The sequence below is a fragment of the Hyperolius riggenbachi genome, chromosome 5 (assembly GCF_040937935.1).
Source record: "Hyperolius riggenbachi isolate aHypRig1 chromosome 5, aHypRig1.pri, whole genome shotgun sequence".
Classification (NCBI taxonomy): domain Eukaryota; kingdom Metazoa; phylum Chordata; class Amphibia; order Anura; family Hyperoliidae; genus Hyperolius; species Hyperolius riggenbachi.
The window spans coordinates 184,843,546-184,856,413 of record NC_090650.1 but is presented as its reverse complement, the minus strand read 5'-3'; the positions used below and the strand labels follow the sequence as shown (position 1 = coordinate 184,856,413).

Below are 12,868 nucleotides of genomic sequence, written 5' to 3'. Positions count from 1 at the left end.
TCCGAGGGGCCTTGTTGTTTCCTGCTCTGCGCCTTCCGTTTCTCGGACAGAGCTGATTTATTACTCAGCTCACTCACTGTGTTGTGCACACTAAATAAACGGGGTCTGAATATTTTGAAGCTGGCACAAATAGAACTTGTTTATATAATTACTTTTTAGCTGTGAGAAGTCTGCAACAACACAGTGTGGACCTAATAAATTAGCATTGCAAGAGGAGACCCAGAGGGCTGACCACAGCGATCAGAGAGCAGATAACAGCCAGGCTTAAGGCTCATACACACATCAGACTATAGTCTTTGGAAAATGAAAGATCACAGACCAATCTTACCACCCTTCATGCAGTATGAGAGCCATACTCTACACAGTCTTTTCTATGGAGCTGAACTCCACATCAGAAAAAAATCTTTGCAAGATGCTGCACACACAGATGCTGTACAGACACAAAAGATCAGTATCTGCAAAAGATCTGTTCCTGCCAAAAATCCATTCCTGCAAATTGCAATGATAGTCTATGAGATCTGCAGATCATCATACACACATGATTTAACTGACATTCATCTGCAGATCAAGCAATCATCTGCAGATCTGAAAATCCATCCTGGTGGATCTGATCTGCAGATGAATGTCAGTTAAATCATGTGTGTATGATGATCTGCAGATCTCATAGACTATTATTGCAATTTGCAGGAATGGATTTTTGGCAGGAACAGATCTTTTGCAGATACTGATCTTTTGTGTCTGTACAGCATCTGTGTGTGCAGCATCTTGCAAAGATTTTTTTCTGATGTGGAGTTAAGCTCCATAGAAAAGACTGTGTAGAGTATGGTTCTCATACTACATGAAGGGTGGTAAGATTGGTCTGTGATCTTTCATTTTCAAAAGACTATGGTCTGATGTGTGTATGGGGCCTTAGTCAGATCCCCCATCAGAAGGAGCTGAGGTAATTACACAGGTCAGATGTGTACAGCCCAAAAGTGCTGTTAGGAGGTAAATTTTAAACACATGCGCTGTGGAGAAAATTATGCTGTCAATATTAAACAACTGATGCTGGAGATGAGGGAACAGCATCATTTTAGCCATAGTGCCTCTTTAACCTCCTCGGTGTTCAGTTTTTCCTGGATTTCTGTGCAAAAAGTGTTCCAGTTAATTTTCATAACCTTTTTTTTTTCTGTAACTTACCGAAACGTGTCAAGCAAACACCTAGTATACATTTTTAGTATAATAAAAGCTTGAAATATGGAATCAAATCAAAACTAAATTTCAAAATTACTCCCCAAAATAAATCTCTGATCATTCACACTTCCGAGCTGCAGCTGCTCAACCTGCACTAATACAAATGTAAAGGTGGCCTTACATCTAGCGTTGATGGGCAGATTTGACCAAGAGACAAATTTTTCTCTGATCGAATCTGATTAGAGAAAGATCTATCGGCTTCCTATACACGGCAGGCCGATTCCCGATTGATTTCACCATGAAATCTCTTGGGAATTGGCGGAGCCCGCCGCCTCGCTGCTGCCCCCTGAAACCTGGTAGCCAGGTTTAGGTGTTTCCCGGTATAGAAAGCCAGGTACAGGTGGGGCCAGTAAAGGTAGACCGGTTTAGGTGTTCCCCAGTATAGGAAGCTAGATACAGGTGTGGCCAGTATAGGTAGCCAGGTACAGGTGTGGCCAGTATAGGTAGCCAGATTTAGGGGTTACACAGTATAGGAAGCCAGATAGAGGTGTGGCCAGTATAGGTAGCCAGGTTTCGGGGTTCCCCAGTATAGGTAGCCAGATTACAGGTGTCGCCAGTATAGGTGTTGCCAGTATAGGTATCCAGGTTTAGGGGTTCCCCAGTATAGGAAGCCAGATACAGGTGTAGCCGGTATAGGTAGCCAGGTACAGGTGTGACCAGTATAGGTAGCCAGGTTCAGGTGTTCCCCAGTATAGCCTGATCCCCCTCTCCCTGATTCCCAGCACTTTTATTTACCTTCGCCTCTCTCCAGCGATTGCAGAACCCTGTTGCACAGCTCTGGTAATATCCGTGTGGGGTATCGTGAACCGGCGGCTGACATCGATGACGTCACCCACGGTCCCTGAATAGCCGCACAGAGATTACCGGAGCTGTGCGGCAGGGTTCTGGAGAGTGAGCGCTGGGGATTGGTTCTGGAGAGTAAGTGCTGGGGATCTGGGGGAGCGGGATCGGGGAGTTTAGAGGATGGGGGGCACATGTTCTAAGCTATACTGGGGATGCCTGTAGTCCAGGAAACCTCCCTGGCGGCATGCCTGTGATGGTTATGAGCATACCGCTTTCATCTTTTTTTTCCTTCCCATAACATTACGGGCTTAACAGAGTGAGGTTAAAGGACTTAAAGGTGAGGGGGCTCAAACAGATTTACCCACCTGGGGCTTCTTCCAGCCTGTAGCAGCCATCTCAGTCCCTCGCCGCAGCCCTGGTCTTCCACGTTGTCCCAGTGGCTGCTCATGAAGATCACAACCACGCCGGCAGCTCTGCTCTTCTGCACCTGCGCAGGCAGTCGTGCCCGTGCGTCCGTCATGGCATGTACTGCGCCTGCGCAGTACACGCCAGGTGAAGTGGATGCGCGGGCTCGAATGCCAAGCAGGCCTAGAAAAGCTGACCCGCCAGCAGTCGCAATCTTCATGGGCGGCCAGCGAGACAACTCAGAGGACCGGGGGTGCGGCAAGGGACTGAGATGGCTGCAAGGGGCTAGGAGAAGCCCCAGGTGAGTAAAATCTTTTTAAGCCTCTTCACCTCGGAAAGTAGTTTAACCGCTTTTAAGACCCCATAAAATATAGGTCTAGTGCACTTTACGGCTCAACTTTCATTTCCCCCTGCTGTAGTCACCGGCCTTTACTTATGCAAGTTCCTCTGTCCAGCAATCATATTTTTGTTACAAGAAAAAAAAGAACATTTTGCCCACCATAGCATAATTTTGTTAACTGAAATTCTTAAAAACTCCACAAACAATAATATGAGCATCAACATACCACACTGCTGTGTACCAATCCAGCCACAGCATGTGTTGTCACATGGATCTACCATTTTTATTATATTATATAGATCTCAAATAAGGCATGAAGACATTTACCATATATACTGATCAGCAACAAAATTAAAACCAATGATAGTTGAAGTGAATAACATGAACTATTTAAATACAAAAGCACCTTTCAAGGGATAGTAAATAGGAAGGAGCATGGAAGCAGTCCATTCTTGATTGTGATGCATAGGTAATCATTAGTTGTAAGGATCTCAGCAACTTTGACAAATGCATAATTGTAATTAATAAATGTCTGGGTTAAAGCACCTCTAAAACAGAAGGTCTTGTTGAATGTTTCTAGCACTCAGTGGTTAGGAGGAAACCAACTTTGTTGTGTGAGACCGCACAACCTTAAAGATTAAGGATGGAAGGTGCCTCAATCAATACTTTTTAGGGTACTTGTGTATTATCCCGTCTAGCAGGACAGCTCATCAGTTAGACAGGCTTAAAAAGTGTGCACTGTGTTTCTTTGGCAGCTGATTCACCACAGATCAGCTGCTCTGTTCTGCATAGCTTGCCTCACTGCACAGTGTTGTAGCTTTCTTCTATAGCTGATCCTGTCCCGAAGTCACAGCATGATGCATCCAATTCATCCCACCCCAGTCCGTACTCCCCATACTGAAATCAGCTGCCCTCCATATGGTCACCATGCAGCATAGCTTGGCCCTCGCTGCCATGTGCTCCCTGACCCCTCCTCCCTCACACCCGTCCCCTTCCTCCCTAAGCCCCGTTATTACTGGGAGATATGCCTGGCCGAGCACATGCTGCAGTATGTGTACCAAAAGGAGAAGCCGAAGCAGGAGGAATGCCTGTAGCGTCTCGTTTACATATTCTCTCCCGACACACAGAACTCCTGCCCCGACCACCTGCAGAGAGAGTAGCTCACTTATACTGCACTCAATCCAATCATGCTGCAAGAGCAGATAGGCCTGGTGCACACCAAAAACCGTTAGCAGATTGCTAGCAGATTTTGAAACGCTTTTTCTTATTTTTCTGTAGCGTTTCACCTAGCATTTTGCGGTTTTGGGAAGCGTTTTTGGTGTAGTAGATTTCATATATTGTTACAGTAAAGCTGTTACTGAACAACTTCTGTAACAAAAACGCCTGCAAAACCGCTCTGAACTGCCGTTTTTCAGAGCGGTTTGCGTTTTTCCTATACTTTACATTGGAGGCAGAAACGCCTCCGCAATCCAAAATCTGCAGCAGCCCGGGAGTATGTGTTTCTGCAAAACTCATCCCGCTCTGGTGTACACCACCCCATTGAAATACATTACCCTAGCGTTTCCACATCCGCAATCGGATCTGAAAACGTGACCGAACCGCTCTGGTGTGCACTAGTCCATAAGGAGGATTGAAGGGAACTTGTGTTGAATCAGCTGCCGAAATAATGTTGAATACACATTTCAGGCCTGTCTAACTGCCGAGCGGTTCTGCTAGATGGGATAATACCCAAGTACCCTTTTTAGTTACAACTCTCTTGAGGAAATGCAATCTTTAGGGTTTGTTCACACTACAAGAGCCTTTTAAGTGCTAGTGATTTTGAAAAGCTCTTGCTAATGCAATGCTATGGGGGATTTTTACAAAATCACATTGCTCCAGTGTGAACACTCACATAGGATAACATTAGCAGGAGCTTTTAGAATCACACAGCGCTTAGAAAAGCTCATGTAGTGTGAACAAGCCCTTTACTCCTTGTGGACACAAAAAAAAAAACTCCTTTATCTAATTGGTACTGCAGAAGACATTTACAGTATTGTAACAAAACTCAATACATGACTAGTGACTAGGTGTTGGTTCAGAGAACTCCCTTCCCCCACATATCCATTAAAAAAAGCCCATGTGCCCCTGACCACCTGCATAGAAACAGTTCTTTGCTAGGATATTTACTGGGTGTCCCCAGAAAAGCACACATCCACTTGAACAAGATATTCAAAACCGTAAACTAGCTTTCAAAACCGCAAGTTCCTTTGTAAAATGCTCTCCATTTCTTGCTACTAATAATTGTCTAGTACATAGATAGTGACATTGATAAGCACCAATAGAATGTCTATCCATGAACCAATAATGTTTTATTGAATATGCAAAACAAGGCATTTACAATTACCGACACATATGCATACAATGCTAGTCAATCTGTTGTTTAACAAAGGAAAGATTACATCGTCGTTGTAAACCAAGTATACAGTTTAATGGTTATAGAGCAGTGAGGCTACATTACAGCATGTCATACAACAAGTATGTCTTTACAGAGTGTAGTGTTAACCATTTGGGTTTTAGTTACAGAACTAAAGGAACCGTTAGAGGAAAGTATTAGAAACATCTCTTATAAGAAAGACTTACAGACCAATAAACAGACAAATAATTCTCTTGGACGATTCTTCCATGTCTGCCATATTAGGTGATACCTCTTTATAGCTCCTTGATGCATATATACTAACGTATTATATGGTAGAGAGTAGTCTATTCTTCCAGTTTTCAAAGGTTGGTGTCGAGGGCGCTAGCCATCTGCAAGCCACCTCTTATCTTGCTATAACAACACTGCTGTCAGAAATGACTTAAGCTCAACACACACCATACAATCTTGGTTGTACAGATTTACCAAATCTATGTAGTATAAGGGCCAACAGATTGAAAATACCTTGAATGATTGATTGGATAAGCTCTTATACTACATGAAAGTGGTAAGATTGAACAACCAAGATTGTATGGTGTGTGTTGAGCCTTAGAGAGACTCTGAAGTCTCATAAAATTCACATTTTTATTTTAAAAATCATTTTAACATAATTGCGCTACCCAAAACGCTGCATCTCTGTGGCTGAACTCTAACTAATTACCTCCTAACTCAACCCCCTTTCCCCCCCCCCCCCCCCCGCCCGCAAAATCCACAACTTTCTTGGTTGTGGATTGTGCTGTCCCGGGAGGCAGAGCTTTCAGCTGCAGCTCTGCCTCTATGCGCGTCAAACCGCCTCTCCCCCGCCCCTCTCAGTGAAAGAAGTCTCACAGGGGCGGGCAGAGGCGGCGATCCGCGCTGATAGATGCGTGTAGAGGCAGAGCTGCAGCCGAAAGCTCTGCCTGTCACGGAAGCGCTCCCCGCAGGGTGCCCCAGGGAGTCTGGGGAATTTAGTTAGTGTTCAGCCACGGGGATGCAGCGTTTTAGGTAGAGCAATGATGTTAAAGTGATTTTTAAAATAAAAACGTGAATTTTATGAGACTTCAGTCTCTCTTTTAAAGGATACCCGAGGTGACATGATGAGATAGACATGTGTATGTACAGTGTCTAGCACACAAATAACTATGCTGTGTTTCTTTTTTTCTTTCTCTGCCTGAAAGGGTTAAATATCAGGTATGTAAGTGGCTGACTCAGTCCTGACTTAGACAGGAAGTGATAAGAAATTCCAACTATAAAACACTTTCCTAGCAGAAAATGGCTTCTGAGAGCAAGAAAGAGGTAAAAAGGGGAATTTCTTATCAGTGAGGGTCACACTGCAGTCACTTCCTGTCTGTCAGGACTGAGTCAGCCACTTACATACCTGATATTTAACTCTTTCAGGCAGAGAAAGAAACAAAGGAACACAGCATAGTTGTGTGTGTGCTAGGCACTGTACAAACACATGTCTATCTCATCATTTCACTTCGGGTATCCTTTAAGAGGAGCTTAAAACCTTTGTCCTGTATGACACCCAAGAGACATAAGAAAGGAATTTAGTGACCTGCTCTTCAGTAATCTTTAAGGGTTGAACATTCACAGATGAGATGAAAGAATGAAGGCTTGGGGGAGTGACACTTTGGGCATGCATCTGTGGCCGAGGGATTGTATATGATCAATCTACCAGGAGTTAATATGCTTGGTGAATTATCCATAAACCAACTTTCCCAGGACGTCCTCAGGACAGCAACCCTGAGACTTGTCTCCCTCCATTTAAATAGGACAGGAAGCTAGATAATACAATTGAATATGCATTAGGCAGGCAGGGAATAAGCAATATTCACACATACCCCTTCAGTTGTTTCCTGTCCACGGGACGCTAGGATCACAAGGGGAGAGACCAAAGCCAACCATGCCAGTGAGCAGGAGCTGCGGTGTGTGTGGTTTCCTGTTAAACGCTGGCCAGAGTGGATCAGTGAGGGGTTGTGCTGCCGGCGTTAGGTTTCTCCTTGCAGGTGTGTATGTCACGCGGGCATTCCGCGCGTACCGGAAGTACGTGCCTGCCCTCCTTCCGGTCAGCTGATGCGGCTCTGACGACACCATGCCGGATGTGTGGATGGCGTCCTCGAATAACGAGCACTTGGCGTGCATTCATTCCCGAGCTGCGGCAGTTTTGATTTCCATGGCTGACAGATGCCACTTGCATATTTCCCACCATGTCAGGTAATTCTAATTTTGTTCAGGTGGGAGGCGGAGGTTGGAGGGGGTGTGGTGTGGTGCATATATTTATATATATATATATATATATATATATATATATATATATATATATATATATATATATATATATATATATATATATATATATATATATATATATAAATATAAATGTCCGTATACAGTGGGTTGCAAAAGTATTCGGCACCCTTGACGTTTTCCACATTTTGTTATATTACTGCCACAAACATGAATCAATTTTATTGGAATTCCACATGAAAGACCAATACAAAGTGGTGTACACATGAGAAGTGGAACGAAAATCATACATGATTCCAAACATGTTTTACAAATAAATAACTGGAAAGTGGGGTGTGCATAATTATTCGGCCCCCTTTGATCTGAGTGCAGTCAGTTGCCTATAGACATTGCCTGATGAGTGCTAATGACTAAATAGAGTGCACCTGTGTGTAATCTAATGTCAGTACAAATACAGCTGCTCTGTGAGGGCCTCAGAGGTTGTCTAAGAGAATATTGGGAGCAATAACACCGTGAAGTCCAAAGAACACACAAGACAGGTCAGGGATCAAGTTATTGAGACATTTAAAGCAGGCTTAGGCTACAAAAAGATTTCCAAAGCCTTGAACATCCCACGGAGCACTGTTCAAGTGATCATTCAGAAATGGAAGGAGTATGGCACAACTGTACACCTACCAAGACAAGGCCGTTCACCTAAACTCACAGGCTGAACAAGGAGAGCGCTGATCAGAAATGCAGTCAAGAGGCCCATGGTGACTCTGGATGAGCTGCAGAGATCTACAGCTCAGGTGGGAGACTCTGTCCATAGGACAACTATTAGTCATGCACTGTACAAAGTTGGCCTTTATGGAAGAGTGGCAAAAAGAAAGGCATTGTTAACAGAAAGCATAAGAAGTCCCGTTTGCAGTTTGCCGCAAGCCATGTGGGGGACACAGCAACCATGCGGAAGAAGGTGCTCTGGTCAGATGAGACCAAAATGGAACTTTTTGGCCAAAATGCAAAATGCTATGTGTGGCAGAAAACTAACACTGCACATCACTCTGAACACACCATCCCCACTGTCAAATATGGTGGTGGCAGCATCATGCTCGGGGGGTGCATCTCTTCAGCAGGGACAGGGAAGCTGGTCAGAGTTGATGGGAAGATGGATGGAGCCAAATACAGGGCAAACTTGGAAGAAAACCTCTTGGAGACTGCAAAAGACTTGAGACTGGGGCGGAGGTTCACCTTCCAGCAGGACAATGACCCTAAACATAAAGCCAGGGCAACAATGGAATGGTTTAAAACAAAACATATCCATGTGTTAGAATGGCCCAGTCAAAGTTCAGATCTAAATCCAATCGAGAATCTGTGGCAAGATCTGAAAACTGCTGTTCACAAACGCTGTCCATCTAATCTGACTGAGCTGGAGCTGTTTTGCAAAGAAGAATGGGCAAGGATTTCAGTCTCTAGATGTGCAAAGCTGGTAGAGACATACCCTAAAAGACTGGCAGCTGTAATTGCAGCAAAAGGTGGTTCTACAAAGTATTGACTCAAGGGGCCGAATAATTATGCACACCCCACTTTGCAGTTATTTGTAAAAAATGTTTGGAATGATGTATGATTTTCAAATCCACTTCTCACATGTACACCACTTTGTATTGGTCTTTCACGTGGAATTCCAATAAAATTGATGCATGTTTGTGGCAGTAATGTGACAAAATGTGGAAAACTTCAAGGGGGCCAAATACTTTTGCAACCCACTGTAGTCAGTAGGATGGTGATTGCTGACTATGGAGGCTGCTGCTGATTCTGCTCCCCGCAGTTCTGCGGAGTCTGGTCCCAGTCCTGCTGTGGTGATATGTAACTACCTGTAGATTTATTCAGCTTTGTGTTGGTTTGTGGAGGTTGGAAACTTATGGCTGTTTTTTTTCTTGTGTTTTGCAGCCAAAGTCTGTTACATTGCCTGATAAAATGGATAAAACAGCCGACAAATCAGCTAAATCTAATACTGGTTCCAAGGCTACTCAGAAGTCTGACCATGATAAATGCGCTATATGCTTTAGTCACATTTCATCCTCCTCCACAAAGCATTTATGGCAATCTTGCACAGAAAAGATTATCAAGGATGAATCCCCTGTCTTTTTCAAAGATTTAATGGATAAAGTACAAGAGCTCCACCTCAGGAACAAGAAATTATGTCCCTACTGCAAAAGAGAGTGATAAGACAAAGTACCAAGATGTCAGAGGTTTCTGGGACATTATTCTCCAGTGTTTCTAGTCAAAAAGCCGCAGGGGGATTACAGGTTCATTCTCAATTTAAAAAAACTAAACAAGTCAGTAAAATATCGAAAATTCAGGATGGACAACCTCTCCACGGTGATCAACCTCCTAGAGAGAGAGACTGTCCTCTAGCATCATTAGATCTAAAAGATGCATACCTTCCTTTTCCAATACACCTGGACTCTCAACAGTACCTAAGGTTTGCCGTAAAGATCCAGGGGTAGGTAAGGCACTATCGTTTAAATGCTCTTCCCTTTGGGCTATCTTCTGCTCCATGGCTGTTTAATAAAGTTATGGCAGAAATCTTGTCAGTACTAAGACTAAGATCTGTACAGATTTTGGCATATCTGGATGATCTGCTTATCTGGGGTCCTTCATTTCATTCAGTCTCTTTAATCCCTTGGTTGGCTGATCAATTGGAAAAAAATCTTCTTTGCACCCTGCTAAGTCTATGGAATTTCTGGGGTTAAAGATATGCATGGTGTCTAAAGCTATCTACCTTCCTGAAAGAAAGTGTTGATCATTAACTAGATTTGTCCTTGCCTCTCAGAAATTAAAGACCGTTTACCTGTGAGACGCTATGAAACTGCTAGGAATCCTAACTTCATCATTCCCAGCAATTCAGTGGGGAAAGTTTCACTCAAGAATTCTTCAAAATTGTATTCTAAAAAGTTGGGACAAATACTTGTTCTCTCTGGACAAAAAAACTGTTGATTTCATGGAGCATAAAACAATCCCTAGATTGGAGGTTAAACGAAAGACATCTATTGGAAGGCCGCTTATGGGATTACCCTCCTCAAAAGATAATTACTACGTTTTAACATGGAAATTAGAGCCCACACATAAACTCCAAAACCGCTATAACTCAGTAAACTAACCAACCTCCACAGATGGAGACCCTGAGACTTCCTGTGTATTTCACTGTCAATGTTATGGGTTTTTTTTTTGTTTCTTTCTGCTTCTTTACCTATATTTCTAGAGTAGATGCTCAAGTAGAAATATATATCGCTTATGACAATTGTTAACAGTAAGCAATGTAGCTTGGCTTTGCCAAAAGGAAATCTCACACCACACAGTTGTCAATAAGAACTGCTATTAATATGTTAAGTTCATTACTATGCTGTTAAATTGTATGCTCCTTGTTCTCAAGTTTTTCAAACCATGTAAGTGGCTTTTATATAACATTGTAAACACCTATTCTTCAATAAAAATTCACAGTTAAAAAAAAAAAAAAAAAAAAGATAATTACTACGGATGCGAGCTCTTGGGGATGGGGAGCACATCTGGACAAGTTTCCAGCACAAGGTCAGTGGTCCAGGCAGATGAGTCTAAGGTCGTCAAACAGCAGAGAATTGCAGACGGTTTGGGAAGCTCTTCAGTGTTTTGCATCACAAATTATTCATTGCAATGTTCTTATCCGCACTGACAACAGTACAGTGGTGGCCTATTTGAACTGTCGGGGAGGAACAAGAAATGCATCACTGTGGGCTCAGACAGCCAAAATCTTGACCTGGGCAGAAAAGAATCTGAAAGCGTTACGGGCTGTACATCTCAAGGGATCTCTAAACCAGCTGGCCGATTTATCTCAGCAGAGCTCAGATTCATCAGGACAAATGGTCTTTAAACACAGAAGTTTTTCAGCAGATCCATAGTAGTGTGGGATCCCCCCCAGGTGGATCTTATTGCTCGCAGAAACCATATGCAATTTCTTCAGTTTTGCTCCCCATGTCCTCAGGAGGAAACTTGGGCAATGGATGCCTTCACAATAGACTGGAATCCTCTTTGAGTTTATCTATTCCCTCCTCTGAACCTGATCCCTCGGGATCTAGCCAAAATCAAGAGACGAGGCTCAGGGCATACTAGTAGCTCCACTCTGGCCCAAGAGGCCTTGGTTTTCACTTCTACAAAATGTAGCTGTAGCAGATATAGTTAAGCTTCCACATCATCCGGAACTCTTCACTCAGGGTCTAGTGGTCCATCCAAATCCAAGCCTCCTTCAGCTTTCAGCCTGGAACCTGAGTGGAGATTGTTGAAAAGGAAAGGTTTTTCGACTAGACTTTCAGAGACTCTTCTACAATGTAGGAAGAAGGTCACTAGACAAATGTATTCCAAAATCTGGAACATCTATACTGATCGGTGCTTTAGTAACTCCTGTGACTCTCATTGTTTGGTTTCAGTTCTGGAATTCCTTCAAAGTGGTTTTCAGAAGGAGCTCAGTATGAGTACACTTAAAGAGAATCTGTACTCTAAAATTCTTATAATAAAAAGCATACCATTCTATTCATTATGTTCTCCTGGGCCCCTCTTTGCTGTTTCTGCCACTCCCTCCTGCAATCCTGGCTTGTAATTGCCAGTTTTAGGCAGTGCTTACAAACAAAAAACATGGCTGCTAACCAGCATGTGATAGGCTGAGAGTAGCTCAGTCTGTGACTCATACTGAGCCTGGAGGAGGCGTGGAGAGGGTGTGTATAACTTCTACCTATCACAGCAGAGCAGCACATTCCTGCCTGAGCCGACAAAGCTGACAAAGGAAAGAAGATTAGATTATATAACGGAGATAATAAAGCCACTGTGCAACTAGAAAAGGCTGCAGTAAGTCAGACCACATTAGAACAGGTATAGGAGCGTATAGGATAGAAGAAATGAGGCTGTACAGAGTCTCTTTAAGGTTTAGAATTTGGCTCTCCGTGTATTTCTTGAGAAAAGATTAGCTGAAGAAGAGGATTTCATCAGATTGTTCAGAGCATTGAAAAGACTGAAACCGGTCATCCGATCTAAAATTCCGGCTTGGGATCTCAATACAGTGCTACAGGCATTATGTGAACCACCCTTTGAACCTATACAGGACATTTCTGACAAACTGTTATCTTTAAAGACTGCTTTTTTTATTAGCTATTGGTTCAGCCAGGTAGGTCTGTGAACTTCATGCTTTTTCATGCAAAGAACCTTACTGCATAATTAGTGATGACAGAGTTGCACTTAAAATGGACATCTCGTTCCTTCCTCAGGTGGTTTCTGATTTCCACAGATCACAGGAAATCATTTTACCTTCCTTCTGTAATAGTCCAACTAATGAAAAAGAATCTCGGCTGCATTGTTTAGATGTTAGAAGATGTTTATTACAATATCTAGATCACACCAAAAGCTGGAGAGTCTGATGCCTT

At 43.1% G+C, this 12,868-nt stretch overlaps 1 protein-coding gene across 5 annotated transcripts in view; it reads left to right on the top strand.

Annotated features, from left to right (window-relative positions):
- SLC12A7 (solute carrier family 12 member 7) overlaps positions 1 to 12,868 on the top strand; it is a 715,067-nt gene that overhangs the window by 292,354 nt on the left and 409,845 nt on the right. The window lies entirely within an intron of this gene.